The sequence below is a fragment of the Triturus cristatus genome, chromosome 9 (genome assembly GCF_964204655.1).
Source record: "Triturus cristatus chromosome 9, aTriCri1.1, whole genome shotgun sequence".
In the NCBI taxonomy this organism is placed as follows: Eukaryota; Metazoa; Chordata; class Amphibia; order Caudata; family Salamandridae; genus Triturus; species Triturus cristatus.
The window spans coordinates 656,773,517-656,801,357 of record NC_140592.1 but is presented as its reverse complement, the minus strand read 5'-3'; positions in this window follow the sequence as shown (position 1 = coordinate 656,801,357).

Genomic DNA, 27,841 nt, shown 5'->3' with positions numbered 1-27,841 from the left:
GGTGGTGTGCCGCCCACCCATTCTAATTCCAGCACATGCGGATTGTGGTCCGAATGTGTCCGTCCCAAATATTGCGATGCAGAGACATTCGATAGCAGGTCGTCAGAGACCATGACTCGATCTAATAGTACATGGAGGCCGTGTGCTCCCGAATAGTGGGAGTACATTCTATCTTGCGGATTTCTATGCCGCCATGCATCTGTCAAGTGCCATTGCCTTGCCCAGTTATTTAGTACTTTTATTGCGGCAAGTGTGGTTGTGTCTGGTGGGGGGGGGGAGGAACGGTCTAGTGAAACATCAAGAATGCTATTATAGTCTCCTCCCCAGCACCATGGGGGTTTCGTGCCATGCGGCCAACTTGTGGAACATGATTTCGAAAAAGGAGGCCTGGTCGGAGTTTGGCGCATATAATGATGCTATGACCTCCGGTCTGCCATCCAAGAAGCCTTTCACTACCACATAGCGACCCTCTGCATCTATTAAGGAGTCCAAGATTCAAAAGGGAGTCCCTAGCCGCACCCATATCAAGACTCCTCTAGCAAATTCTGAGTAGCCAGTGGCATATAGCTGCCCTCTCCATCTCGTTTTCAGCTGCATTACCTCTGACTTAGGCATGTGTGTCTCTTGGAGGAGGGCTATTTGTATGTGATGTCTTTTATGGTAGAAATAGATGAGATACCTGCGCGAGGGGCTATGTATACCCCGCACATTCCAAGTTCCTATTCTAATTGGGGCCATGGTATTCAGTTGATATTATTGAGTAAGGCTGTATTGAGCGTTACAGCTGAAGAGGGTTGTGATCGCCGCACCTCCATCAAGTTAAATCTCCAGTTAATATATCCCATCTTGTGAGTGATGGCAGAACAAACATAAACTGTATACAAGAATACCAAAAGGGCAAGTGTGCAACAGGCATTCATCCAAACAGTTAGTGAAAGTAACATTTAACCAATGTCTAGGGGGTTACTGTACGCAACAAGCTGTAAGTGTCGGGCTATATGAATTGTGCCTCAGCAGCATCCCACCCTCCAGCTTGGTATGTGTGAATCAGGGCCTCATTGCTAAACTCAAATATAATGTTCCCTTTGGGGGGGGAAAAGAAAGCAGGTGTCCCCCATATGCTAACTCTTAGATTCATTTTGGCTGTGACTTCCACCTCCCGCCTCTGTCGGTATCTTCAGCTGCGGTACAACATGTCTACAACTGTGAGCAAATAATTATACAAGGTGGCCTAAAGCGAACATGTGATACTTGCGTGTGTGACGTCACAGCTCTATCATTGCCAGACAGGGAAGTCTAGAAGAAAGAGAGAGAAAGAAAGTGGGACTAAACAATGTCATCAGAGGTCTGTGGGGTGACCTGAGGCAGTTTGCATGAGTCCTGTGTGGCCGGGAAACCAACTGAGAGTTCGTCTTCACTGGCCTGTCCATGGTGGCTAGAAATCAAGGCGGTTTCATCTTCTTGTGTCCTGCTGATGCTCGCAGCCGCCTGGAGGGCCCTACGATGATCACTTGGGATCTGCCCCGGATCTGGCCAAAGTGCTTGAGAGGCTTGGATGTGTTTCCGTTTCTTCTCCCTGCGATGGTGGCCCGAAGAGGTGCCGGGGCAGAGTCCCTTGTGCCAGCGGTCTGGGCTCTGGTGCCCATGGAGTCATACGTGTCAAGCCAGTCCTCTGCCTCCTCTGAAGTATTAAAGATTGAGCCTTTCCACTCGCCATGACTCTCAATTTCGCTGGGAACATCAAGGAATACTTGAGATTGTACTGTCGAAGTCGCCTCTTCACCAACATGTACGAGTACCGTTGCTTCTGTACTTGTAGGGTGTAATCTGGGAAAAACATGACTTTATTATTGTCAACCTGTATGTCTTGCAATTTCCTTGTTTCCTGGAGTACAGCATCCCTGTCTCTATAGTTCAGCAAGCGGATTAGGAGCGGTCTTGGATTGGAGCCTGGAGGCAGGGGCCTTGCCGGCACTCTGCGCTCTTTCGACGACGAAATGCGGAGAAAGTGTCTCCTCGGGCAGCAGCGTGTGGAGCCAGGATCCAACATGGGCCACTGGGTCTCTACCTTCTGTCCCCTCTGGTAAGTCCACCACTCGGATGTTGTTCCACTGGGCCCGGCCTTCGGCATCTTCGGCCTTATCTTCTAAGTACTCCACACGATTCAGGAGGTCCTGAATGTGCTTGTCCGCCACGTCTGCCCGCAGGCAAATGTCAGCAATAGCGGTTTCAATAGAGGTGGTGCGATCTGTGAGCTTTTGAGGATCCGGGCGGAGTAAGATTAGGTCAATGGCCACCTTGTCAATCTTGTCTTCCAGAGAAGTGCGGGTTTGGTTCAGCGTTTCAACGAGTTTCTCCAGCGCCGCCAGCACGGTGTCTAGCTTGCTGGACATCGGGACAGGTGATCTCACCTCCGCCGTCTTGTTTGCTTGGGCTCTGGTCTGCGGGGGTGGGGCTGGTGTGCCCCCAGTGCCAGCCTTCAAGCAGCCTCCGCGCGACATGAATCTCAGGGCACCCGAGCAGGAGGTCCAGCAGCAGGCAAGGCAGCGCCGTGAGTGTTGCAGGCAGTTGGTTGTGTCCGTGTAGAACAACGGACATGTAGGTGGAGGCCGCTGCTCCAGTGATTCCTAGGCCGCCCTACCACTGTGGCCTGCTGCATGTACGTGAGGCCCCTATGGTCTCAGGGTGGCAGTACATGGGTTCTGTGCCAGTCCACGGCAGAGCCCTCCCACTGGGCGCTCTATTCCTGCCACTTCATTATCACCATTGCCGATGCCTTCCACCATCAGGCGCCCCCTCCCTTCTTGTACAAGTGCCACCACACCTCGTGACCAGTCGTGGGGGATGTCACTTCTCTTGTCCAATATCGCCAGGCCAGCAAGGTAACACCTGCTTGCAGGGAAGGGCAACTTTCCTGAGCTTCTCGTCCTAAGCAGCACGTGAGGCAAGAGCGCGGAAGCTGTAACATGCTGGCTGGCATGTATCTGTGCAGGCACGCAGGTATTTTAAAGCAATGGTCTGCAACACAGAAACACCGCACCTCGGGGTGCCCACCGATCAGCGGCAGATGAGGTGTGACCAGGTTCGGTGGTGGCAGTAGATTCCACCGCCGCTGCTGTAATCTGCGCCACTGAGCAAGGCCTAGTGGGCGGGACTTGCCTGCGGGCTCGCGTGATGATGGTCTTCCCCGAAGCGGCAGCAATCTGCTGGCGTCCCCTGGGCTCATGGAGCACGGCGCGGAAATCTTCATCCTCCGTCGCCACAACTTTCACCAGGGCATCAGGTGCACTCCAGGCGATGACAGAAATATAGACGGAGATATGCCGCTAGAGAGGAGAGCTGCCGATGGAGCTCTACACGCGCACGTCCGTCTCCATTGCTGCGTAGCCACGCCCCATCGTAGAGAAGAGAATCACATTTAAAACTCTGTGTCTAATGCACAAGGCTCTCCACAGTACTGGCCCACTCTATTTCCAGGAGCAATTTACCTGGTATGCACCCAGTAGAACACTTAGATCCAGCTCGGCACATAAGATCCAGATTCCCAGAATTAAACAAGTAAACTGGGGCGGCAGAACACTGACCTTCCAGGGGGCAAAGTTATGAAACTCCCTTCCTCTTGCCCTCCAATCCCAACACAGCCTGCAGCTTTACAGAAAGCAGCTAAAGACCTGGCTCTTTCCGCTGTTAAATAACATTATCTCTTAGACCTAACTTTGGTGATGCGCCCTCCTCAGTCCTTGATCCGCCTAGCGCTAAGACACCTTCGGGTATTGTGTGCTCTATAAAATTATTTCAGTTATTCATTCAGCGAGTGTAAATGCGAGCCCCGCCCCCTCCAGACATTTCCAGCGCCCACCTGTCTCTAAGATGAAACCCTAATAAAAAGAGGTCAGGCGTTATAGAAATTAGAAGTAGCAGGCAGAGCCGGGTGGAAGAAACCAACTGACTTCTCTTATTGGGAAAGATCTGGTAATGCTCGTCAGCGCAAACCATGCTCCCCCTTACGTCTCTGCTCTGGACGATTACTTCTACGATTATAGATTAAAATGGTGTGCAATTCATCATCAGCTGCCCCGGGCCACCTATGTTGGGTGTTCTGATCGGGTTCCTTGCACGGAACCTGGAATGTAGGTTCCGTGCAGGGAACGCGGAACGGACTGGGATGACAGTTGCTGCCGGGAGGTCTGCGCTACTGGACGTAAATAAAGGAGCCTTACCATATCGAGGTTGTCGTCTTCCTTTCACTGGCGACGGGCTGGTCCAGTGTTCAGCCTCCCTTCCTGTGTGTTCCGTGGCTTCGCTGATTTCCTGCTTCCAGCGATGTCCATGACTTCGTTGATTCTTTGCTTCAAGCACTTCCCTTGGTGATGTGGGCGCAGTGAGCCGTATTTGAAAGTCGAGGGATTCGGAGCTCCTCCTGTTGCCCGCTTTCTCCAGCGATCCTCGTATGGTGAGATTTTTGTTTCCCTTCTGGGACTTAGTTTGTTTTCTTCGGCGCGTGCATCGACGCGCGGCGTCAACGCGAGCGCGGCGTCAGCGCGAGCGTCTCCGCGAGGACATCTCCGTCCCAATTGTTTACCGTTGCCCTAGCAACCATTGCCTGTTTCAACGCGTATGTCTCAATTGAAGATCACACGAAGACAGCGCTTGAGATGCAACAACAGTGACATTTAGAATGGTTTTTCTGCATTTTTAAGTGCAGCAACAAGACATAATTTAGTGAATTGGGGTATTGTGAAGTGACACCTGTTAAATAGTGGTTATTTTAAAGTGGCAGCAACTCACCCACGCAAAGTAACCAATGGATAACGTGGTAGCTCCACCTCCATTTTTACAGTCACCTGGCCCTCCTCCTATGCTATGGCAACAATGGAAAGACACATTTGAAGCATATTTAGAGGCAATTGATGGTGATACTTTTTCTTCTAAAAAGAAAAAAGCTTTATTGATGTACAATATAGGTGCTGAGGCCAGGACGATCTTGAAAACTTTACCTCTGGAATCAGTTTGGATGTGTACGAGTGCAGGTGATAATGGCGATTCACTACTCGTTGATGACTATGCTTCATTAATAAAAACTCTTGAAAAAAGATTTAATCCCAAGCGCAATGTAGTTCTTGAGCGGCATACATTTTTGCAGCGTGCACAGATGCCTGGTGAATCCATTGATGACTTTGTTGCTGCTCTCAGAATTTTGGCCGTCAAGTGCAACTATAGGGAATTTCGCGATGAAATAATTCGTGATCAGTTGATTGAACGTACATGTGATAAGAAAATTCAACAGAAATTGCTATCCTCTGATGATCCTGATTTAGAGACTGCTCTCATTTTAGCGAAGAGTGTTGAACATTCTCAACTCTGTATGAAGGAGTTAAACACATCTACTGTCACTTTCGATACCACATCTCTGTCTGAAGTCAAACTAGTCACTACGAAAGCTTCTACCAAACCAACGAAGGGCATCAACACCAACGTTTCCCGCGCACCATCGGTATCTAATTGCCCGAAAACGAAAGCTGAAGGTCAACATCCTCTATGTTATTGTTGCGGCAGTGCCTCTCATCTGGGAAATTTCAAGTTTTGTTATGCCATAAATCAGACTTGTTTCAAATGTGGAAAGAAGGGACATTTGGCACGCATGTGCAAAGCAACTCTAGCTCACAAGGTACCTCCTCATACTGTAAGGGCCATAGAAGAAGACTGTGAAGATGATGGAAACTATGAATTACTAATGCTATCTTCGTCATCTATAGAAGAGGGGGTGGTGGAAATAGCTTCTATTGGAGAGGGTCAAAGAAGGAAAAACCCGGTGTGCATTATAAGTGTGAATGGGAAGGGCATTGAATTTCTTGCCGATTCTGGTTCCCCTTTTACCCTTATTAATGTCAAGGATTTTAAAAGTTTGGGTGACATCCCTGTAGCTCACTCCTGCATAAAGATTTTTGCGTATGGTGGCAAACGAGTGGAAATGTTGGGCAAATTTAAGGGGAACTTAAATTTCAAGGGGGATGGCATTTTAGGTACAATATTCATTGTGGAAGAATGTGCCAATTTACTAGGATGGCATGAACAAGGTGAGTTAGGAATCATCCTCGATCCCAATCATGCTGACATGGTTTTATCCAAACGGGAAGCTAAACAATACTATGCCAGTCTCCCTGATTTTGACGTTACTCCTGTGCGCATGATTACGACTGATGAGCATGTTGAGAATGATTGGATCAAAAACTACCCTGAAGTTTTCAATGGGAAGTTAGGCAAACTTAAAGGATTTCAGCACCGTATTATTCTTAAAGAAGGTGCCAAGGCAGTAACACACAAAGTGCGCAAGGTACCGCTTAGTATGCGTGGTGAGTTGAGACAAGAGTTGGAACGGTTATGTGCTATAGGGGTGATTGAACCCATAGAAGGGTCTGAGTGGTTGTCACCTATTGTTTTAGCACGCAAAGCTGATAAGTCTCTTAGGATGTGTGTGGACTTGCGCGATTTGAATGCTTGCATATGGGTGGATCGTCAACCTCTACCGAACATAAATGAGATGTTGTCAACTTTAGAAGGTGCCAAGTATTTTTCTTCTCTAGACATATCTTCTGCATACCATCAAATTGAACTGTGCAAAGACTCGAGACATCTCACATCTTTCGTAACTCCTGATGGTGCATTTCGCTATTTGCGTATGCCGTTTGGTCTGGCATCAGCTTCCGCAGTGTTCCAACGCCTCATGGCTAACCTGTTCAAGAGCACTGCGGGAGTTGTGTTCTTTCAAGACGACATTCTTGTTCACGGAAAGACTATACAGGAGCACAATGCGAGAGTCAAGCACGTTCTAGAAATTATTAGGTCTAGTGGGTTAACATTAAGGAAAGACAAATGCAAATTTCTTCAAGAAGGGGTAGATTATCTTGGTCACCACATTTCGGTTAGAGGAGTTGAACCTAAGATGAAACTACTAGATGCCATTCAGAATGCACCCGAACCAAAAACAGGGATCAACTACGTTCCTTTCTGGGGCTAGTCGAATATTACGCAAAATTTGTTGCTAACTTTTCCGATAGAACTGTATGTCTGCGTAATCTTCTTAAGAAAAATGTGAAATATGTATGGTCTGACCAATGTGCATCTGACTTCAAATTGTTGAAAGAAGCAATTGTACGAGCACAGCCACTTAAACTTTTCAACATCAACGATCAATGCATTGTCGCCACCGATGCCAGTAATGTGGGACTTGGGGCTGTTTTGATGCAGAAAAGATCAGACAATAGAGAAGAAATTATTTCCTTTGCTTCTAGAACACTCCGTGGTGCCGAAGAGACCTATTCCACCATTGAGAAGGAAGCTTTGGCGCTATGGTGGGGTGTGCAGTATTTTCGAAATTTCTTGTGGGGCAATGATTTTGTTCTCAGGACTGACCACAAACCTTTGGTGGATCTTTTTACCACCAAAGGCGGGGGTAGAGCAACGCCTCGTATTGCCAAATGGCAGTACAGACTCAACGAATTCAATTATCATCTAGAATATGTTGCTGGTGTAAAGAATTGTGTGGCTGATTGTTTGTCAAGATTGCCTCTTTCTGAAAATGTGGTTGAACCTATAAACGATCATTTAGAAATGGTGTGTGCGGTCAGCACCATAGCTAACACGGGTGCAGCTTTATCTGAGGTCGATTGGAAATTGGTCATGTCTGAGGACGCAGAGCTCAGTATGGTGATACATTTCGTAACGCTGGGTTGGCCCAACAGTACTGCTATTCCTTCGGAATTAATTCCTTATTTGAGAGTTAGTGATGAGTTGTCTCTGATTGATGGAATTTTGCGCAGGGGTGGGTTACTAGTTGTTCCTCTATCATTACGGAACAAAGTTCTAGACTTAGCTCATGAAGGCCATTTAGGTATTCGGGCAATGAAGCGGAGAGTGAGGGAGGATTTTTGGTGGCCGGGTGTTGACAAGTCCATCGAACATTGTGTTAGAGATTGTGGTGCATGCGTATTGAGTGATAAAACTCAGGTGACCTGTCCGTCCCCTGTCAGTCCTATTCCTGTCAAAGAATCACCTTGGTACAAATTAGCCTTTGATGTGGCTGGTCCATTTGGTGGCTTAGGTAGTTCTCCAAAGTATGTGCTAGTTCTAATTGATTACATGTCCAAATGGCCAGAGATAAGGTTTGTGGACGGTATCAATTCTAGCATCATTATCAAATTTCTTACAGAGATTTTCCTTCGTGAGGGGTTTCCGGAGGAATTGGTAACTGACAACGGTCCCCAGTTGGTGTCTGCTGAAATGCAGGATTTTCTGAAAAAACACGGCGTTAAACATGTGCTCACCTCTCTTTACCACCCACCTAGTAATGGGTTGGTTGAGCGTTTTAATTGGGTTATCAAAGAGCAGTTACAGTTGTCCTTCATAAATGGTCTTGATTGGAAGTTAGTGATTTCGGACATGCTATGGGCAATTAGAACCACTCCACACTACAGTACTGGAATGTCTCCCTTTTCCTTGCTGAGAGGTAGAGTTGCGGGTTCCAAACTTAATAAAGATTGGATGTCAAGGAAGGTGGTGGATCCACAAAGGTTAGGGAGGGTAGTTGATGTCAGAGCTGCTACCCAAGCCAGATACGGGTCTGATTGTCTCAAACGGTCTTCAGTGTGTCAAGGAGACTGGGTAAGAATTAAGAAACCAGTGGTTGTGCGTAAGGGTTTTTCCCGGTTTTCTGCTCCTGTCAAGGTTAGTAAGGTGAGGGATCATGTAGTGGTTTTGGAAAATGGTAAGGTGTAGAATAAGTCTGCTGTATCGATTGTGCCTAAGCCAAAGGTAGAGTTTGTGAAAGACAAATTTGGGGTCAACACTGATGGTACAATTCTAGCTCCTAGGATCAATATGTCTAGGGATTGTGCATCTGGGAGCAATCTTGCTTCTCAACAAGGTCTCTTGAAGACAAAATTTCTCCCTGCCAGAGTCAGGTCATCCCCCGTCAAATTGCAAGACTATGTCAGATTTTGATTTTCTGTATTTTGTGTTTAATGCAGTTTCATGAGGTTGTGATTGTTTTTATGTAATGAGGGGTATTGTTTTTTGTGAAGGGAGGGGGGTGTGTTGGGTGTTCTGATCGGGTTCCTTGCACGGAACCTGGAATGTAGGTTCCGTGCAGGGAACACGGAACGGACTGGGATGACAGTTGCTGCCGGGAGGTCTGCGCTACTGGACGTAAATAAAGGAGCCTTACCATATCGAGGTTGTCGTCTTCTTTTCAACCTACCTGTGCAGACTATGGCTGGGCTCTTAATTGCAAGTCAACCTTTAAAATTGCAAATGTGCATTTGAGTTATTTGTATCGCTTCATGCATTTATTTAGCATATTTATAAATACATAAAAAGGTTAAAACATGTTAAAAGGCAACTGCCCATTAATTCGTGAAAACCATGAACAAAATAGCATAATTTCACATTATATGTGTAGAAGTGAGTGCCAGCTTACAGATAAAGTTTTTTTTTGTTTTGGGAAAGGCCAAATAGAAAAAATATTTGGTAAAGATTATGTTTTTTTAATAAACTGAAACTGCACATGAAAGAAAGGAGATGCTTATTTACCAATATTAAACACGCTTCTATCTAATTGATAGAGCGATTATTGGTGGTCATATGAAAGCAACATATTAATTATTTTGATGACTATTGATCGAAAAACAAAGTAATGGAAAAGGTCTGATTGAAAATCAATGTTATACATTTCAAGTTACATAGAAATTACGTTTCAATCAAACGTGATAAAAAAGCAAAAATAGGGCATGAAAAATGTACCTACATAGTTTCTTGAGCACATTGGGATGTACAAGATTGTCAATTAACAACATGTATTTCTACATCTGTGGTAAATATTTAAATTACCTGTACTATTTTTTATGCGGTAAAGTCTAGTAAGAATAACTCAGTCAAAATAAGAGGCAGAATCCGTGGTATTAGAGGTTCTAAAAAGGACTTTATTCCTTACAAAGGAATTATAGTTCGAACCAGGCAATCTTATTCCATCACCACGAAGGTTCAGGAAGGGATAGGCAATACATTATTGGCAAGTAATAATATATATATAAAAAGCATTGCATTAAGACAGATGTAAGAGGCGTAACAGCTGATAATACAGATAAGAATACACATACGTAATGAAAATAGGCGTAAATACAGGCGTATACTAGAAACGTCATTTAAAATGATGTCACAAGTGGGTGGATCCATAAGAGAATCCTGCAGTTGTCAGCAGAAATATTTGGCAGAGATGCGCGCGCAGCCGCATGACGTGTGATTGACGTACAACTAAAGGGTGAAGGGAACTTGACATTTTGCCCTACATGTGGAGACAGAAGTCTGGGGTGTCAGGACAACCTAGTCCTAAATCGTATCTGATATCTTGTGTTTAAGGAACTATATTATCTGGAAGGAAAGGTCTTCTCGGACAGATCCTATTCTATACTGACTGTTAGTGCGTGTACAAGCGTCTATGTGTCTACATGCGATGCGAGGGGGCAGGAATCTTCCATAGTAACAGGGGCTATGAATTACTTGCAAGAAGACAGCGAGGCCGGGCCCTTTGCTCGGTAGCTGGAAGGATGTTTACCTAAACTACTAGACAGGAATGCATTGGATGAGGAGCGGAGCAGATAACTTGAAGGCTGAATACAGTTTTTGGCAGGCAACAGGCCGCGTCAGGCACCGTTAGCCGCGCAGGGAGTAAGACAAAGTTCATGGACACGGATGCAGGTCCAAGCTGGAGCATTTCAGAGGCAGAAGCAGAAAAAGGCTTGATGGCAGAATTCAGGGCCTACTCGCCTGAACTACAAAACTAGAAAAGTGAACCACATAAAGTCGGTGGCCTTTCATACTTAGGAATGGAATATTCGACCCATTCATGGCGGATCTGAAAGAGGGCATGTTGACGTTGGACGCACATGTATTTGCGTCTTTATAGCTGGAACTGGAGGGAACATACATGTACTTATAGCATGTACATGGAGCCGTTGGGGTCTAAGATAGGGGACATAATTGACCATAAAAATTCATATTTCCACATTCCCTCCTTGTCCCCTACGGACCCTCATGAAATATCCATCTTCATCAATCCATCAATCTGTTCATATAGCATCATTTGTTCTTCTTTCTTCTTCCGGGATCTCGAATGAAAATTTGAAGGTGGGATACACGATGTGGCACATAGACCACAAATCGCTGGCCCACATTGTAGACATAAGCAGCAACTGAATAGTATGAGAAAGCCAATACCTAGGAAGGATAGGATCCTCCATCCCCAGGCTGACAACACGCTCCAGAACCAACCGGACCAAGTCCAGGTGCCTGGATTCTGGTGTATCTGGCTTATGATCTTATGAAGTCGAGTTATGGCTTTATATACTGACGGCGCGTTTTCTGGTATGAAAACACAGCAACTTGATCCGATGACCCTACAAGCTCCGCCCCTATCGGCCAGAATGACGTCAAGGACAAGACGATTTTGGAGAACAACAATCCGCATCGCAGACTGCTCCTCTGTTAAGTTGCCCAAGGCGGAAGTAGTTTCATTCACTACTGCTTCAAGGGTTCTAGTTAATCTACGTATCAGCTTACTATTAGTGACTGTACCTATGTAGGGAAAGAAACCTTTATTGAAATCTGTGTATTTCTCCCATGCTGTTTCAGTGTAGTCGACAATCGGGAGATCTCTCTGCTGTCTATTGTGTACTAAATGGGTGTTCCTATGATAATCAGGCGGGGCTAGGAAAACAGGTGGCAGAAGGAATGCAATGTAACAGGTACCATCCCAATCTAGGGGTAGGCGTATGTATGCGGTGTGACCACAGATGAAGTAGGAGTGACGAGAAGCTCTAAATGTAGACTCGCCTTTATCACTGAATTCTATTACAGTGGTACATTTACTATGGCCCATGTGTATTGAACCATTCTTTCTTACACATAATTCGCCTCTAACTGGAAATACTGACATAGTGGGCAAGACTGATGTGGCTTCGGATTCAACATTCAGGATCATGAGATTAAGTGTAAAGTTACCTAATCCATATACTTCATTTTCTAGATCAGTTCCTGTTCTTTTGGGAAGTCCCTCCTTGTTAGGGTAGCAGACTTTAAGTAAAACTAGGTTCAGGTTTCCCCATACCCAATTGTCTTGATAAACTATTGTATTTGAATCTAGGGAATTAATCAAACTAAACCATGCTCCACAGGAGCCATTGTGTGTGAATGGATACGGAAAGAGGGGAAGAACTCCCTTGTATTTCTGATAGGGAGGAAGTCGGCCACATATACAACAATTTGTAGCATTGCTGATCTGATGAGAATGATGTAACATACTAATGAAGGTGTTGTTGCGCAGCGCAAATCTATAGGACAACTCATGCGGGGGTAATTCGCTAAAAGAATGTTCGGCAGTAGCATTGAAAGCACGCTTGGAAATAGGGTAATACATGTGTAATAATATACTGGAAATAAGAATCAGAAGACTTAGAAAAAACATAATTAACAATGTCACTATGCAGTGACTACGAAGTGATTTACAGTACGCATGTTTCTGTCTATTTCTCTCTCTATTTCGGTCTAGAGGATACATGTCAGAGACAAATTCAACCGATTCACCTTGGAGAGGACTTAAACAATCAAATTGTCTGACTTGCTAGACCTTAGTTTCAGTTTATAGTTTTCACTCTTGGTTTTTTCAACCAGGGGTAGTTTTGAATCAGTCTGTGAGGGAATGCAGGGCTGAGGGTTCACGTCGGACGGTAGTCCATAAAAATTTTTGATGTGGCTCGAGTGCAACCACCCTTTACGTCCCTCAATCTTCACGGCTGTCCTTGTGGTCAATAAGACGAGCTTCGGCGACTGCCACCGAGGCTCCAGCTGGCTCCTCCTGTCAAAATTCCTCACAAACACGAGGTCCCCCGGAACCACGTCGTGGGGCTTCACCTCAGTGTTGTCGGGAAAAGCTGCAGCTACCTGTGAACGACAAGATTGTAGTGCAGACATCAAGGAAGCCAGGTAATCTGTCAGCATATTACAGTCAACATCAGTGATTTTACGAGGTATAGGCGTCCCCCACATATTTGGTGGTCTGCCGAAGATCACCTCATACGGGGATAGCCCAGTTCGAGAATGTGCTACCATTCTCATGTAAAAGAGCGCAACTGGTAAGGCTACTATCCAGTCAACACCTTTTTCTCTACATACTTTGGACAGTCTAATTTTCAGAGTTTGATTATGTCGTTCCACTAGACCTGCTGCCTCGGAATGTCGGACACAGTGGAATTTCCATTGGTAGCCTAACAGAAGTGAAACATGTTTCATTAGCTCGGATGAGAACGGCTGGCCATTATCTGAGTACACGATACGGGGCAAACCATACCGTGGGAAGAATTCTCGAACTAACTGTTTGGCAGTAGTCGGGGCAGTGTAATCTGAGACGGGATACGCCTCTGTCCATCGGGAAAGAGCGCATACAACTACGAGGACATATTTGAATCCTCGACAACGTTCCATCTGGATATAATCCATCTGGAGGACTTCAAAAGGGTGATCGGAGGGTTGAAATCCACCCTGGTCTACAGGTACGCCTTTTCCTGGATTGAACTGACAACAAATCATACAGGTACGTACTTTCTGTTTAGCTGCTGCTCGCAAGTGTTTATTGAACCAAATGTGTTGAATACTGTCTAGCATAGCTTTCTCTCCTAGGTGCGCTGGACTATGTATTGTGTTAATGATGACCTGAACCATTGAGTCGGGGAGAAACCATATAGATTTTCCCTTCGTCATCCATCCTTGATCCGTTTGGATCCCTCCTAATTCAGTCCATCTCTTTATTTCTTCTGGTGTAGCATGTGTCTGTATGTCAATTACATCAAGGGTGGGATCCTTAACTGTCATGCAGTGTGTTGGTGTCGGAACTATTGTCTTTGTCGTGTCAGTTGGATGAGTCTGATTCTGAGCAGTCTGTTTAGCTGTTCTGTCAGCTAGGTCGTTACCCTGAGAAATAATGTCCGTCACTTTCGTATGGGCTTTGCACTTCATGATAGATATTGAAGTAGGCAGATGTATTGCATCTAACAGAGCTTGAATAAGGGTACCGTGCTGGATGTGGGCACCGTGAGAAGTTAAATAACCTCTCTCTCGCCAAAGTACGCCGAAGTCATGGACGACTCCGAATGCATAACGTGAATCTGTGTATATGTTGACTTTCTTATTTTTGGCTTGAATACAGGCTTGTGTCAGAGCGATGAGCTCTGCTGCTTGAGCTGACAAGGTATCGATACAATTTGTTTCAATAATTTCAGTATCTGTTGTGACTGCATAAGCGGCCACTAACTCTCCTGTATTTGTTCTCATGCATGAACCATCTACATATAATGTCAGGTCTGGATCTGATAATGGAATATCTGTCAAGTCTTGTCTGGGTTTCGTCGTAATAGTAATAACTTTAATGCAATCATGTGCCAATGGGTCTGTTCCATTTAATGGCAAAAGTGTGGCAGGATTTAATGTACTACAACGTCTGATTTCTATGTGTGGCTGGAATAATGTTAATTCATAACCCGTCAGTCTTGCTATAGTCAAGTGTTGTGTTTGGGTCCGGTTCAGGAGAACCTCTACTGCGTGTGGTACTTGTACTGTCAATTGATGTCCTAACACTATGGCGTCGCTTTGTCTGATTGCTAAAGCTGTTGCTGCGACTGATTTCAGGCACGCAGGAAGAGCCTGAGCTACGGGATCTAATGTACTAGAAAAATAAGCACATGGCTTGTGTGATCCTGCTTGTTCCTGCGTGAGTACTGACAAAGCAGTACCTTCACGTTCTGTAACAAAAAGTGTAAAACGTTTGCTGTAACATGGCGTTGCTAAAACAGTTGCTTGGCATAAAGCTTTCTTTAAGTTTTCAAAAGCTTGTGTATGTTCCTGAGTCCAAGGGAGGACAGTCGGTGTCGCTGCCTCCTGTGTTGTCAACTGAATGAGTGGTTTAGCTAAAAATGCATATTGGGGGATCCACTGCCTACAGTACGAAGTGAGGCCTATGAAGGCCCGTACCTCCTTTTGTGTCTTGGGTGGTGGCATGTTTACAATTAACTGGATGCGATCAGGTGTGAGCTGTCTCCCCCATTTGGACAGCAAGTGCCCTAGGTACACAACTTGCTGGACACAGAATTGTAGTTTCGAAGGGGACACTTTGTGCCCCTTGTCGGCTAAGAAATGTAAAACCGTCAGTGATGCTTTTTCACATTCAGGTTCGCTTCGTGCGGTGATCAGCAGATCATCGACGTATTGAAGCAGGGCAGTGTTAGCTGGCATGTGAATACTGTCAAGTTCTCTTTTCAGTGCTTGGCTATAGATGCTGGGGCTTTCTGTGAATCCTTGAGGTGCGCGTGTGAATTTAAAACTTCGTCCATTTAAACTGAATCCGAACAAATATTGGCTTTCCGGATCGATTGGGACGCTAAAAAAAGCGTTCTTGAGATCAATTACAGTAAAGAACGTTGCTTCTGAATCTATGGCCGTTAATAATGAAGAGATATCTGGGACCATGGGGTATTGTGGTACAATGCATTTATTTAATTCTCGCAGATCAATAACTAATCGATATACTGGTGGTGCTTTTGGATCAGTTCGTTTAAGAATCGGAATTATCGGGGAATTACATATATTGGAGTCGGTTTCTACAACCACTCCTTGTGCGATGAGCTCGTCAATGATTTGCAGTAAAGCCACAACAGCATCTGGCGGTAATTTGTATTGTCGCATTCGTGGTAGTACCACTCCTGTTTTGAGTGTGACTCGATATGGTGTAATGTGCATACAACCTACATCAGTGGGGCCTTGTGCCCATAAATGTGCAGGTAGATTCTGTAACCGGTGATCCATGTCTCTAGACACGTAGTGACCCTTAAAGTCACGCAAAAAGAGTCGCACTCCTTCCGGAGAACAACATATTACAGCTCCTAGAGCCTTCAATGTTTTTATACCTAACAAGTTTTCTGGACATGATTTCGTAAGCAATAGATCTGTAGTCCGTGTTAATGGACCGACTGTAAATGCAAGTGGTTGCGATACTTCGTTAATAGTAGGCTTTCCTGAAAAACCAAGGGAAATATTTTGTGAGCCTGAGAGGGGTGCCCCTGGGACTTCGCTGTGACTGATAGTGGTTCTGCTTGCCCCTGTATCGAGTAGAAACTTTCTGTCTTTCCCTAATACTTGACTCTGTACGTAAGGACCCTCTTGATCTACGGGAACCTCGATAAGGGGTAGGCCAACTTCCCTCTCTAGGCTATTTCATGTGTAGCGTTGATACTCTGGATAGTCATTTTGTGCATACTGGTACATTTGTTGTGTCGTGTTTTGTATTGCAGCAATAGGCTGTGGCTGTTGTTGTGGTTCGGTCTGTTGTGCAGCTGGCAAAGGCTGTATATTCTGAAGTACTTGTTGTTGGATCTGATCCTGTCTAGGCGGACGTGGTCTCTCTTTTGTTATACCCGTAGAGATATTATGTTTCAAAACTGCGCAATCGTGTATATAATGACCTGGCTGTTTACAATAGTTGCATGTCCCTCTAACAGGACCTACTGAATCATTGGACTGTGTCATACCCTTTTTATGACCGTCAACTGGAACTGACTGAGCAACAAGCATTTTCATTTTCGTGTCTTTCATACGTTTTTGTTCATGTTCTTGTTCTTCTCTAATTCTATTGTGATGATATTGTAACATTTGTAACATCTGTGACGGTGTGTTACCTTGCCAAGTACTCTCGAATTTTAATACTCTACTCTTAACTTGGGGCAGGGAATTTTCAACTAATGTTGTCACAAACAGATGTGGATACGACTCACTACTTGCTTTTATGCCACTATTAATACCAAAACATTTTTCAAATCGGGAATAGAAATCACTAGTGTCTTCATCTTGTTTTTGTTTACAGGCTGAGATTGCACCCCAATCTTCCTTTTTCGTAGTTAATAAACGTGGTAGTACCTGCACTAATAATCCTGGTAATGCTGTAGTCCTTTCCCCAAGCCCTGAACCTGCAGCTCGGGCCTTTTCTTCGTTTTCTAATGTTGTCCAATCTATCTTTTGGTCTCCCACCTCCCATTCCTTTTCTTTGAGTTTCTCGTAAATACCGGCGGGTAATAGGACTTTTAATATTTTCATAATGTCAGGGTAAGTATACTCTCCCATGAGTAACATGTCTTTTATCTCACGGTGGAATCCTGCTGGGTCTTTGTCATGGCTAGGTACTACTTTCTTCATTTCTAATAATTCAATTTTAGTTATGGGCGCGTACACAAACACGCGTTTAAAATTATTGTCCTCACCTCTTATTGGGTGCACTTCGCGTAAGGGATTCTGTCTGTCTATGTGATACGTTTTTCTTTCCAACTTGGGGGGAACTGAAACATGTTCTGGGCATACGAAGACAATGTACTGATGTCGATATTCTAGAATTTCTTTAATTAAATCAGTACCTGAACCTCTCCATTTATTCGTGAGTAATTCTATCAGTATATCAGGTAGGGGACCAGGATCGGAGTGTTGGCTTCTATATAATATAAGGAGGTGTTGTATCATGTATATACCAGCTAAACGCTGTTCGTCTGGGGTAAGATTCAAAAACGTGTGTGCCAACGCATCATCACTGTATTTTTCAGAACTGTCAGCCCATTGTACCGCTGACCTGGCTAATTCTTGTTCATCCATAGAATCGAGCATATGATACCCCCTTCGATCTCGGAGTAATTTATCAGCAGCCTGGAATAAGTGTTCAGGGGACTTAGTATTTAACATAGGGGCTTGAAAATGTCTGTTATATTCTGGACGTATCGGACGTGTCGGGTCATTAAAGTATCTGGTATTGTTACAAGGTCTTCCCCTACCTACATAGGCTATCGTTTCTAATTGTCCTGTGGGCATTTCTGATTCTTCCTCCTCCTCTCCCTCTGATTCAGTTTTGTCTGCCTCCATTCTGGCTTTATGTGTTCGTTCTACTTCTTTGCGGATCTTTCGGCACATAGCTGCTATACATGTCTGTTTATCATGTTTGCCCTCGGATATATTCTGACCCCATCGGGTAAGTACTTGCATTTCATCCTGGTCTACCTCGGACCTATCTCTGTCTCTGATCAAGCAGTTTATGAAGAAACGTAACAGTTGTCTCTGTATATCCGCTTTCTGGTATTCCATGGCTTCATCAATACTTTCAGGGCCTTGCCCTGTTTGGACAAAGCGATATATATTGTCTAAATGTTTAATCATTCCTGGTAGCGTCGTTAAATATAGTGTAGCCCGTCGTATACGTAGTGATGATAGCAGCATTCTATCATTTTTATCGGGCACTGGATCATATCTACAATCTACAAGATGTTCCTTAAACATGTCGGACGTTGCTATTTGGGGTGTACGTTGGTTTGCTAAATCTCTAAGAGACGATTTACTTCGTGATGGTGGCGTGGCAAAAATTGCTGTCGCACCTTCTGAGGTGCTAGGCACAAAAGGATTTGTGGGGTGTAAGGTAGAGACTGTGGATGCAGGAAAAGCGGTGGAAACAGATGGACCTGTGGGATTGTGCGGAGGAGTTTGTTGTTGCGGATGTGGGGGCGGATGATCTCGGCGTTGAGCACCATCGACAGGTGGCGTGTGTGGTGGACCATTAACATATTCTGGAGCTACATCGTCTAAATAGGAGGAAAGGAAAATATCTTTTGCGGTCTTGGGATGTGCTTTAATCGGGAGTAATGGGGTTGGCAAATCTTTCGGTACTTCCGGGGTGGCCTTAGGTAAACCTTCGGCCAAAAGAGGATACATACCATTCATAAGAGTGTTTCGTTGTCTGTCTACTTGTTTTGTTTTTACTCGGATACCTTCCTCAACTAATACGTTTTCTCGGGCTCTATTTGAGTTCTCCCTACTTTTCTCTTCCAGTCTGAGCGCTTTCTCTGTGCGCCTATGCGATTCTTTACGCCATAACTCAATAGCATCTTTCTGTGACTGTCTGGCTTTCTTTTTCCATAATTCTTCTTCTACTCTCATGATGCAATCTGCATCCCATGTCCCAGCTGCGGGCCACCTCTGACTTTCTGCTAGATCCTTGGTGCAGTCCACCCATAAGTCTAGATATAATACGGCATCTAGGCCATGTTTATGATACATAAAATACCCTGGAGTGTCCCTAGGTGGAATGGGAACAGCTTCTTCGAGTACTCCTTTTCTAGTTTTGATCTGTCTTAATTTTGAAAAGAACGGCATCTTTAAACCTTGCTACTTGATTCTTACTTGAACCGGACTTGAACACAATGAATACAATAAACACAATAATAAACACTCATTCATACCACAATTTTTGAACACCGTAAAACATTTAATATTTAACATTTAACTTTTAACGAACAATGATAATTAGAAGAAAACTAGTTACTGACATAATACTAATACTAGATGATATTGAATTATATACATGAACATACTGGATATACTGCTAAACAGTACAGATACACTGCTAAAACAGTGCAGACCGGATCTGTGTACCCAAACCCGTCAGGACCGGCACGAATTAATGTGCACGTCTAACTGCCTCCCCAGCAACGGTACTCACCGGGTAGCACGGAACGGAAGGCCTCGGAACTGAACTGAACTGGACCGGACTGGACTCGACTGGACTCGACTCGACTCGGAACTTCGGAACCTGGTGGGCCTCTGTATACCTCGGATCTTGCTCTCTCAGCTAGGCTCTGGTCGGGATACTTCGCACTTCTCACCGCCTCGTCTGGGTGTTGATCGCAGCCTCAGTCACCCCCGCTTGGCCGGAGGGAGATACAGGAAATCCTGCGGGTACGCGTTTTTGTCCGTCCAGCTGTGGCAGGAGACCGGGCCTGCAACGCACCTCCGGCGCGTGAGATGAGAAAGTGTCCCTATTCGGGCGCCAATTTATGTGGTAAATATTTAAATTACCTGTACTATTTTTTATGCGGTAAAGTCTAGTAAGAATAACTCAGTCAAAATAAGAGGCAGAATCCGTGGTATTAGAGGTTCAAAAAAGGACTTTATTCCTTACAAAGGAATTATAGTTCGAACCAGGCAATCTTATTCCATCACCACGAAGGTTCAGGAAGGGATAGGCAATACATTATTGGCAAGTAATAATATATATATAAAAAGCATTGCATTAAGACAGATGTAGGAGGCGTAACAGCTGATAATACAGATAAGAATACACATACGTAATGAAAATAGGCGTAAATACAGGCGTAAACTAGAAACGTCATTTAAAATGATGTCACAAGTGGGTGGATCCATAAGAGAATCCTGCAGTTGTCAGCAGAAATATTTGGCAGAGATGCGCGCGCAGCCGCATGACGTGTGATTGACGTACAACTAAAGGGTGAAGGGAACTTGACATTTTGCCCTACATGTGGAGACAGAAGTCTGGGGTGTCAGGACAACCTAGTCCTAAATCGTATCTGATATCTTGTGTTTAAGGAACTATATTATCTGGAAGGAAAGGTCTTCTCGGACAGATCCTATTCTATACTGACTGTTAGTGCGTGTACAAGCGTCTATGTGTCTACATGCGATGCGAGGGGGCAGGAATCTTCCATAGTAACAGGGGCTATGAATTACTTGCAAGAAGACAGCGAGGCCGGGCCCTTTGCTCGGTAGCTGGAAGGATGTTTACCTAAACTACTAGACAGGAATGCATTGGATGAGGAGCGGAGCAGATAACTTGAAGGCTGAATACAGTTTTTGGCAGGCAACAGGCCGCGTCAGGCACCGTTAGCCGCGCAGGGAGTAAGACAAAGTTCATGGACACGGATGCAGGTCCAAGCTGGAGCATTTCAGAGGCAGAAGCAGAAAAAGGCTTGATGGCAGAATTCAGGGCCTACTCGCCTGAACTACAAAACTAGAAAAGTGAACCACATAAAGTCGGTGGCCTTTCATACTTAGGAATGGAATATTCGACCCATTCATGGCGGATCTGAAAGAGGGCATGTTGACGTTGGACGCACATGTATTTGCGTCTTTATAGCTGGAACTGGAGGGAACATACATTTACTTATAGCATGTACATGGAGCCGTTGGGGTCTAAGATAGGGGACATAATTGACCATAAAAATTCATATTTCCACACATCCTATAACAGTAAGGTTTATGTAGCCTTCAAATGTTAGCAAAGAATTGAAATTCAATGGTTTCAAATTAATGTAAACAGAGAATGTCAAACAGTGTATTTTGAATAAAACAGTCTCTATGATGTTTCTTTAAAAAATATATTAAAGCATTTTAGACCTTTTGCTTTCATTGAAAACATGTAGATTCAAGCACAAATTATTGCACTAATGTGAGTGAAAGTTCCTAATCACACTAAAAAATGGTCATTTTGACTATCAGTGTTCTTTTCTAATGATCTACTGGAAGTTCAGCCCAAAAAGGCTTTCTCCTCCTCTGTGTTACAGAAAAAATGCCATGATTGTCGGTGACTGGGTGAGCTTGATACGCCTTAACCCCTTGTGTGCCCATGACGAGCTGGACTCGTCATGGGCCGCGGTTGCGCTGTGCCCATGACGAGTCCAGCTCGTCATGAACCCCGCCCGCTAATGCAACGGCCGGCACAGGGCGGGGAAAGGGCGTGGCACACAAGGGGTTAAATCATTTAAACTCATTCTCTTTTTATTTGCCCCTCTTAAATATGAAGAATCTGGAGCATATGAATATGATGTAACAGCTACTTCTACAATTAAGAGGGTTGGTACTCGATATATTGTCCCAGTAAGGGTGGATTTCTGAGCACGGAATAGAACATGCGTCATGAAAGTTGCACGCAGACTTCCGTTGCAGGCGCATGAATGAACCCATCTTTCTGTGTAGCACACAGCCATCATGTCTTCTGAAATGTTATGAACTGTTCATTGCTTAGTAACGATACCACACAGCAAAGCAGTCGTCTAGTAAAGCACAGCGCGCCCCCGCTAAAAAAGAAAGAAATCTGCTTTGCAGGCAATTTTAAGCAATGCATTAAGGTGGTGCTTTTTCCAGATTTGTGGGTCCAGTCAAGGAGAAGTTACTTTCATGTTTTTAGGTTTCATCAGACAACCTGGAAAATGTTTTTTTTTCATCCACTTAAATAGTATTTATCTCTAACATATGAATCCTTGGTGTTATAGTCTCTGAGACCTCGCAACTCATGTCTTTATTTATTTCCTTAGTTTCGAAGAAGTAGTCGTGCATTCTTTGTGGAGGTATTAGTATTTGAGGTGAAGTGAATGAAAACTGTCAGTCAAAATATTTTATTGTGTTAGGTTCATCCATTAATGGATGTACCCATCATCGTCCATATGACGCTGATAATCATCGTGAACGGTGGGGTTTGTTTTTAAAGCGGGTGGATCATCATGGGTTAATTTATGTTTTTGAACAGCACATACATTTTTAAAGCCGTGATTTTGAGTTGATCGGAGGAGTACATACTATATACCCCTCTCCATAAAATCCCACACTGTAGGCTTAGAATTCACCCCTGCAATAAATAATACCCATTTGGAGTTTTGGGGAAAATCATGCGCATTTTGATGCCTGCACCAAAATCCATGTTAGGGAAAAAAGCATCCGGTTTCCACTTTGCATATGGAACACAGTAATTACCAGTGTCGGAAATACCAACCATTTTGGAATCCTGACCCCTGCAAACAAGTTTGTGCCGGGGACGGGAAACACCAGCCAGCTCGTAATCAGGTCTAATATGGGCCCAAGGTCAGGGAAGCTAAGGTGATTTGCGCAGGATCACTCATACTTTTTTAGTCAGACCGGGTATTACATCTGACTTTTAGAAGTGCCAATTGAGGATGTGGGTGGAGCTAATAGAGTAAATGGGTGGAACCAGTGGAGGAAATGGGTGGATCAGGAGAAAATTGGGTGTGGCCTCCAACAAGCATTTGAGCACCTGTACTTCATATTTTACAAATTAAGCACTGAGTGTATCTCAAGGGTTATGAAGCAGTAAAGAATTTTCAATATGAACAAAGAAAGTTACAGAGAGACAGGTGTTGGGGGTTATGCAGAAATGCATGAGGACTGGTGAAAAACAGGTTAGCCAGTTTGAAATGTAATCCTTCAGAAGTACAGCTATGTCTGGTTTTAAGTTGGGGATGAGTAAGGATAGGTTGAAGTGCATTGGCAAATGCAAGTCAAAGAGCATGTGTGGTTATGGGTGCCATGGTGGGCATTATACATGGCCTGATAGCTAATTGGATGCTTTTGGCTTCACTCTCACCTCTACCAATGTATACAGAGATAGCAATAAACTCATGCCAAGTAGGTGGAGACCGCTTCTAATACCCATTTTACTGCCAGGCAACTGTATCCATGGGATACTGCCTGCAGTGTTTGTGCTGGGGCAGTGCCTATGCCAAACAGATGGGTTTGCTAGTGGGAGGCCAAACATCAAAAGATCCCTTATGTGTCGAACTTTACATTTGCTCTTGCAGTTGGATCACTAACCTATGCCTTTCCCAGTGGCTTCTGAATTGGATTCTTCCGTTTTCCTTAGTGCGCCTACTGGAAGGAGCTCCTTCCATGTATCACCCTTTCTTGGATTTGCCTGTTGTAGTTGTCTGGAAACTACTTTGATAACATATTTTATAGATCTGAGTTTTTCCCTGATCACCGTAGTATTAAAAGGCAGTGCATCTAAACAAAATTGCAATTCATAAACTCTGCTCGATTTGTTACTGAATCAAATACGGGTGACTCTCTGTTTTTGATTTCATTTTCTTCCATGACTCCAGATTAAAGAAGGATAGTTCACCAGTGGAGTGATTTTGGTGGGACTTGGGAAAAAATAATTGTAAATTTCTCCCTTCTAAAGGTGCTTGATTCACTGCTTCCTTCCCACCAGTGTTTGGTCACCTGTCCTTACCGGCACTGACTACCACCTCCCATTCCATGATAAGTCTTTTTCAGCTCTCTGTGGAAGTACCTCCTGATCTTCTTAAGATGGGGTAAAACATCCACCTCCCCCATCTTCACAGTATGTTAGGTTGCCACTCTCTGCTTCCCATCTTGCTTCAATGCACTGAAGTCGTCCTATCAGGATACTTTGATTATCCACACCAGAATTCCTTAGATGAACTTAGGCCATTACCTCCGTAGGAGACCCGCAACATCACCTACGTGTCTGCTCCTTCTTTCCAACCCATGCATCTATAGCACCTGGATCACCCAACCCTATGATTGTAGTGGCCCTTCTCCTTGTCGGCCCCTCTGTGCCATGGCTAGATGTGTTCTTTAGTGACCCTACTGACACACCCTCCTTCTTTTTCCTCTTTCATTTGCCTTTTCTGGGAGCCATCTCTCATGGCTCTCACCTCCTCCCCCTGCATTGAGTCAGGCCTGAGGTGGAGGGTCACAATTCGGGAGGCACTGGGTCATGCTCTGTGACAGACCAACTTGCCTTTAGTATTTTTGTCTGTGCTTACATACTGCCACTCAGGCCCTGCAGGCTGTTCCTCCGCCATCTGGTGGAGGGTGTATGCAAAAGTTTTTTTTTTCGTCCTTAGCAAACCAGGTATAGACGAATATTCAATAGGACACAACAAGAGAAGGGTACCTGGTTATCTATTTAACCGCTATTTATTTTATGCGGGGAAAAAACAATGACCATTAGGTTCATCTGTCCTTGCAATATGATTTACATTTTTTTCATGGCATTTCTAAACATGTTGATGATGGACATTCAAATCATGCCTGAGAAGTGATACAATTCAACATACTAAATTTTACGGTTTGGATACATCAACCATGTGAATATAAATAAAACCAAAACAGTGCAATAATTTCACACAAACAATATAAATTAGACAAAGTGCACAAAATTACACCAGCATAACATGTTCATTGAAAAGGTCCCCTTATTCGCCTCTCAATAGACGTTCTTTTGTGGAGGAACTTGGGCCACATGGGAAATATCTCTCCACTCCTGCGAGGTGCATAATAAATTGTACACTTTAGTATGGAGCATGGGATTTGGTAGTTGCCCTATGTGGCAGACAAAGTGAAAAAGGGTCACAATTCGGGAGGCACTGGGTCATGCTCTGTGACAGACCAACTTGCCTTTAGTATTTTTGTCTGTGCTTCTATACTGCCACTCAGGCCCTGCAGGCTGTTCCTCCGCCATCTGGGGGTGGGTGGCACAAGTCCCGCAGCAGATCCAGTACCACCCTCGAAATCTGCCACAATCGGGGCTTTAAGTAAGATGAAAAAACTGGGGGCGGGGGTCTCTCAAAGTGGCGTGGCCTATGTAATTAAGGGCGTGGCTTAAAAAAACCTAAGATAAAAATCTGTGCTTGACATAGGGTTCTGCCACTGGAATTTTGCTGTTTCTATCATTGCATCTAGATATATAATACAAGTAACATTCCACATACAAAAAGCCAGATCTATTGGCTTTGGCAATGGTTGTTAGGTGCATAAGATACATTAGCAACAACTATGGCTGCGTTGTATATAGTTTTGAAAATGTTTCCTTTCTGAAATTATGAGACTGTAAAAGAACTACAACGAGACTCCTCGAAGTTGCTTCAAAGGCTGTGAAGGGTGGTACTGCTGCAGAGCTAAGATTCTTTTTTACACTCTGGAAGTGAGGGTAAAAATGGAGAGCCCGACAGGGACCCGTCTCTGCACCTGCTTTTTAGAACTGCCGGTGCCGAGCTCCGGTAGGACCCGGCCCACTTCAAGCCCTGCCCACAATCGTCCGCTGGTTGGATGCCGCCCTATTGGCCTCCTAGGTAATTTTGTCACCACAGAGGCCTTGACTTCTTCATGTGGCCTCAGGCTGGCAGCTCCAACTACCTGCATTGTCACTTCAATTTCGACTCTGGAAGAACCACCGCACGCGCCCATTCTCCTACCTTTGTTGCACAGAGGGAAAGTATATCGACCCAACATCGTGTGCAGGTGCTGCGGCCATATGACCGCCGCACCACAGGCCGATGTGTTATCGCTCGGGCTCCTAACAGCCCATGGCAGAGAGGATGGCTCACTCCCTTCTTCCACGACCTGCAGTTTAAGCCAATAGAGTTACTTGCTTTGATTGCTTCTGCTTGATGAACATTTATACCCTTGTTATTTTCCTCCAGTAATATTTACATATTCCGCCGGTTGCATAATTGCTTGTTTAGCATCTTAATGATATGTTTGCTGGTGCTTGTTTTATCAACTAATTATCTCTTTAAATGTGAAGCCCTTGCACATTAAGGACAAGTGATGCGCGTGCGCCCAGAGAGAGCCACGTGCTGATGTGACTTACTGAGCAGCTATCGCACCCTTAAAAGTACATCCTCCTGAGAGACTGTAACACACTAGGCAAACTAGGGTGTGATCGCAGTTTCGTACTGACATCGTGTACTAGGAGCTGTTGCATTACCTCGGTATCCTTTCTTACTCACTGCTTGGAGTTAGTTTAACTTGATGTTCTGGATGTAACTTTAAAGGGCCTATTGTATTAGTACGGTGTTAGGGATATTGTTTTGCTATTTTAATATGTATGAACTTACTACTTTGTTTGTTTTAGGCTTTGTGTTTCGGCTGCTGCTGTTCTAGGAAACCCGCCTTTCGTCAATCTAGTAAAGTTAACCACAGGGGAAGCAAGATCAACTGTCCAGGCTGAGGTCTTTGCTGGACAGGTTCTACCATTATATCCTATAAAAGATGGTAATGGAGGGCTGATACTCTTGTGAAGAGTGGGGTATTTGATTTCAGGCCCCAAAAGAGTGCATTACCTCTAGTAATGTCTCAGCAAATACGGACACCGGCTTTTGCCATCACCAACATTTTTTTTCTGCAATAAGAATTTTAGGCATTTAACCCCTTTCCCGCTCATGACGGAACCACTCCATCATGAGCCACGGGCGCCGTGTGCTCATGACGGAGTGGTTCCGTCATGCAGCGGCCGTTGGCGGCCGCTCCTACCACGCGGTGCTGATTCCCCGCCTGTGCGGTCAATTAGCGCAGTGGGTGGAGTCATGACGGAACCACGCCGTCATGAGCACAGCTCACCCGTGACTCATGACGGCGTGGTTCCGTCATGAGCACAGCGGCGCCATCCAGCCCCCAAACCCCCCCAGCGCTGCAGCGGAATTCGCGCCGTAGCGAAGGGGTTAAATGTGTCATTACCATCCATTTCCAAGCTTTATTTCGGTCATTGTAGACCATAAAAGCAGAAAATATAATACATACATCACTGGATTTGAGCAATAAAAACATAAACTGGACATTATAAAATATAACCAGAATGCAAATGTATTTATCGAGTTTAACAAGACTTAAAAAATGTTAAAATTTAAAAAGAAGTTAAAACAACGATTTTATGAATTGATAGTGTTAAAACAGTGGAAAGTACAAAAAAGACATTTAACATATGCGGGGGGAATTTAGAAACTTACGGCGCCTATGCCACATAGAATTGAGGAAACTGGGCACAGCAAAAACCAATCGAAGGATGGGTGTCAGTTCTCAAGACTCTATAGGCCTCTAAACATTGCCTATACCCCAAGTTCCTGCAAAGTGGTGAGAGCCAATGCCTCCTGGCTGCATTACAGCCAGGACAAAAGAAGAAAACATGGGTGGCTGACTCTTCTTGGCTGCTACAAGCAGGACATCCAATGGGAGTAGCTTTTGACCATTTGTTTGTAAAAGCATGAACTGGCAGGGAACCCAATCAGAACTGAATATATAACTTTCTTGCCATGGATGGTTGAACAACATCAAGGAAAGATTCAAATAGGTACTGGTCTTTAAAATTAAGGAAGTCAGTAGT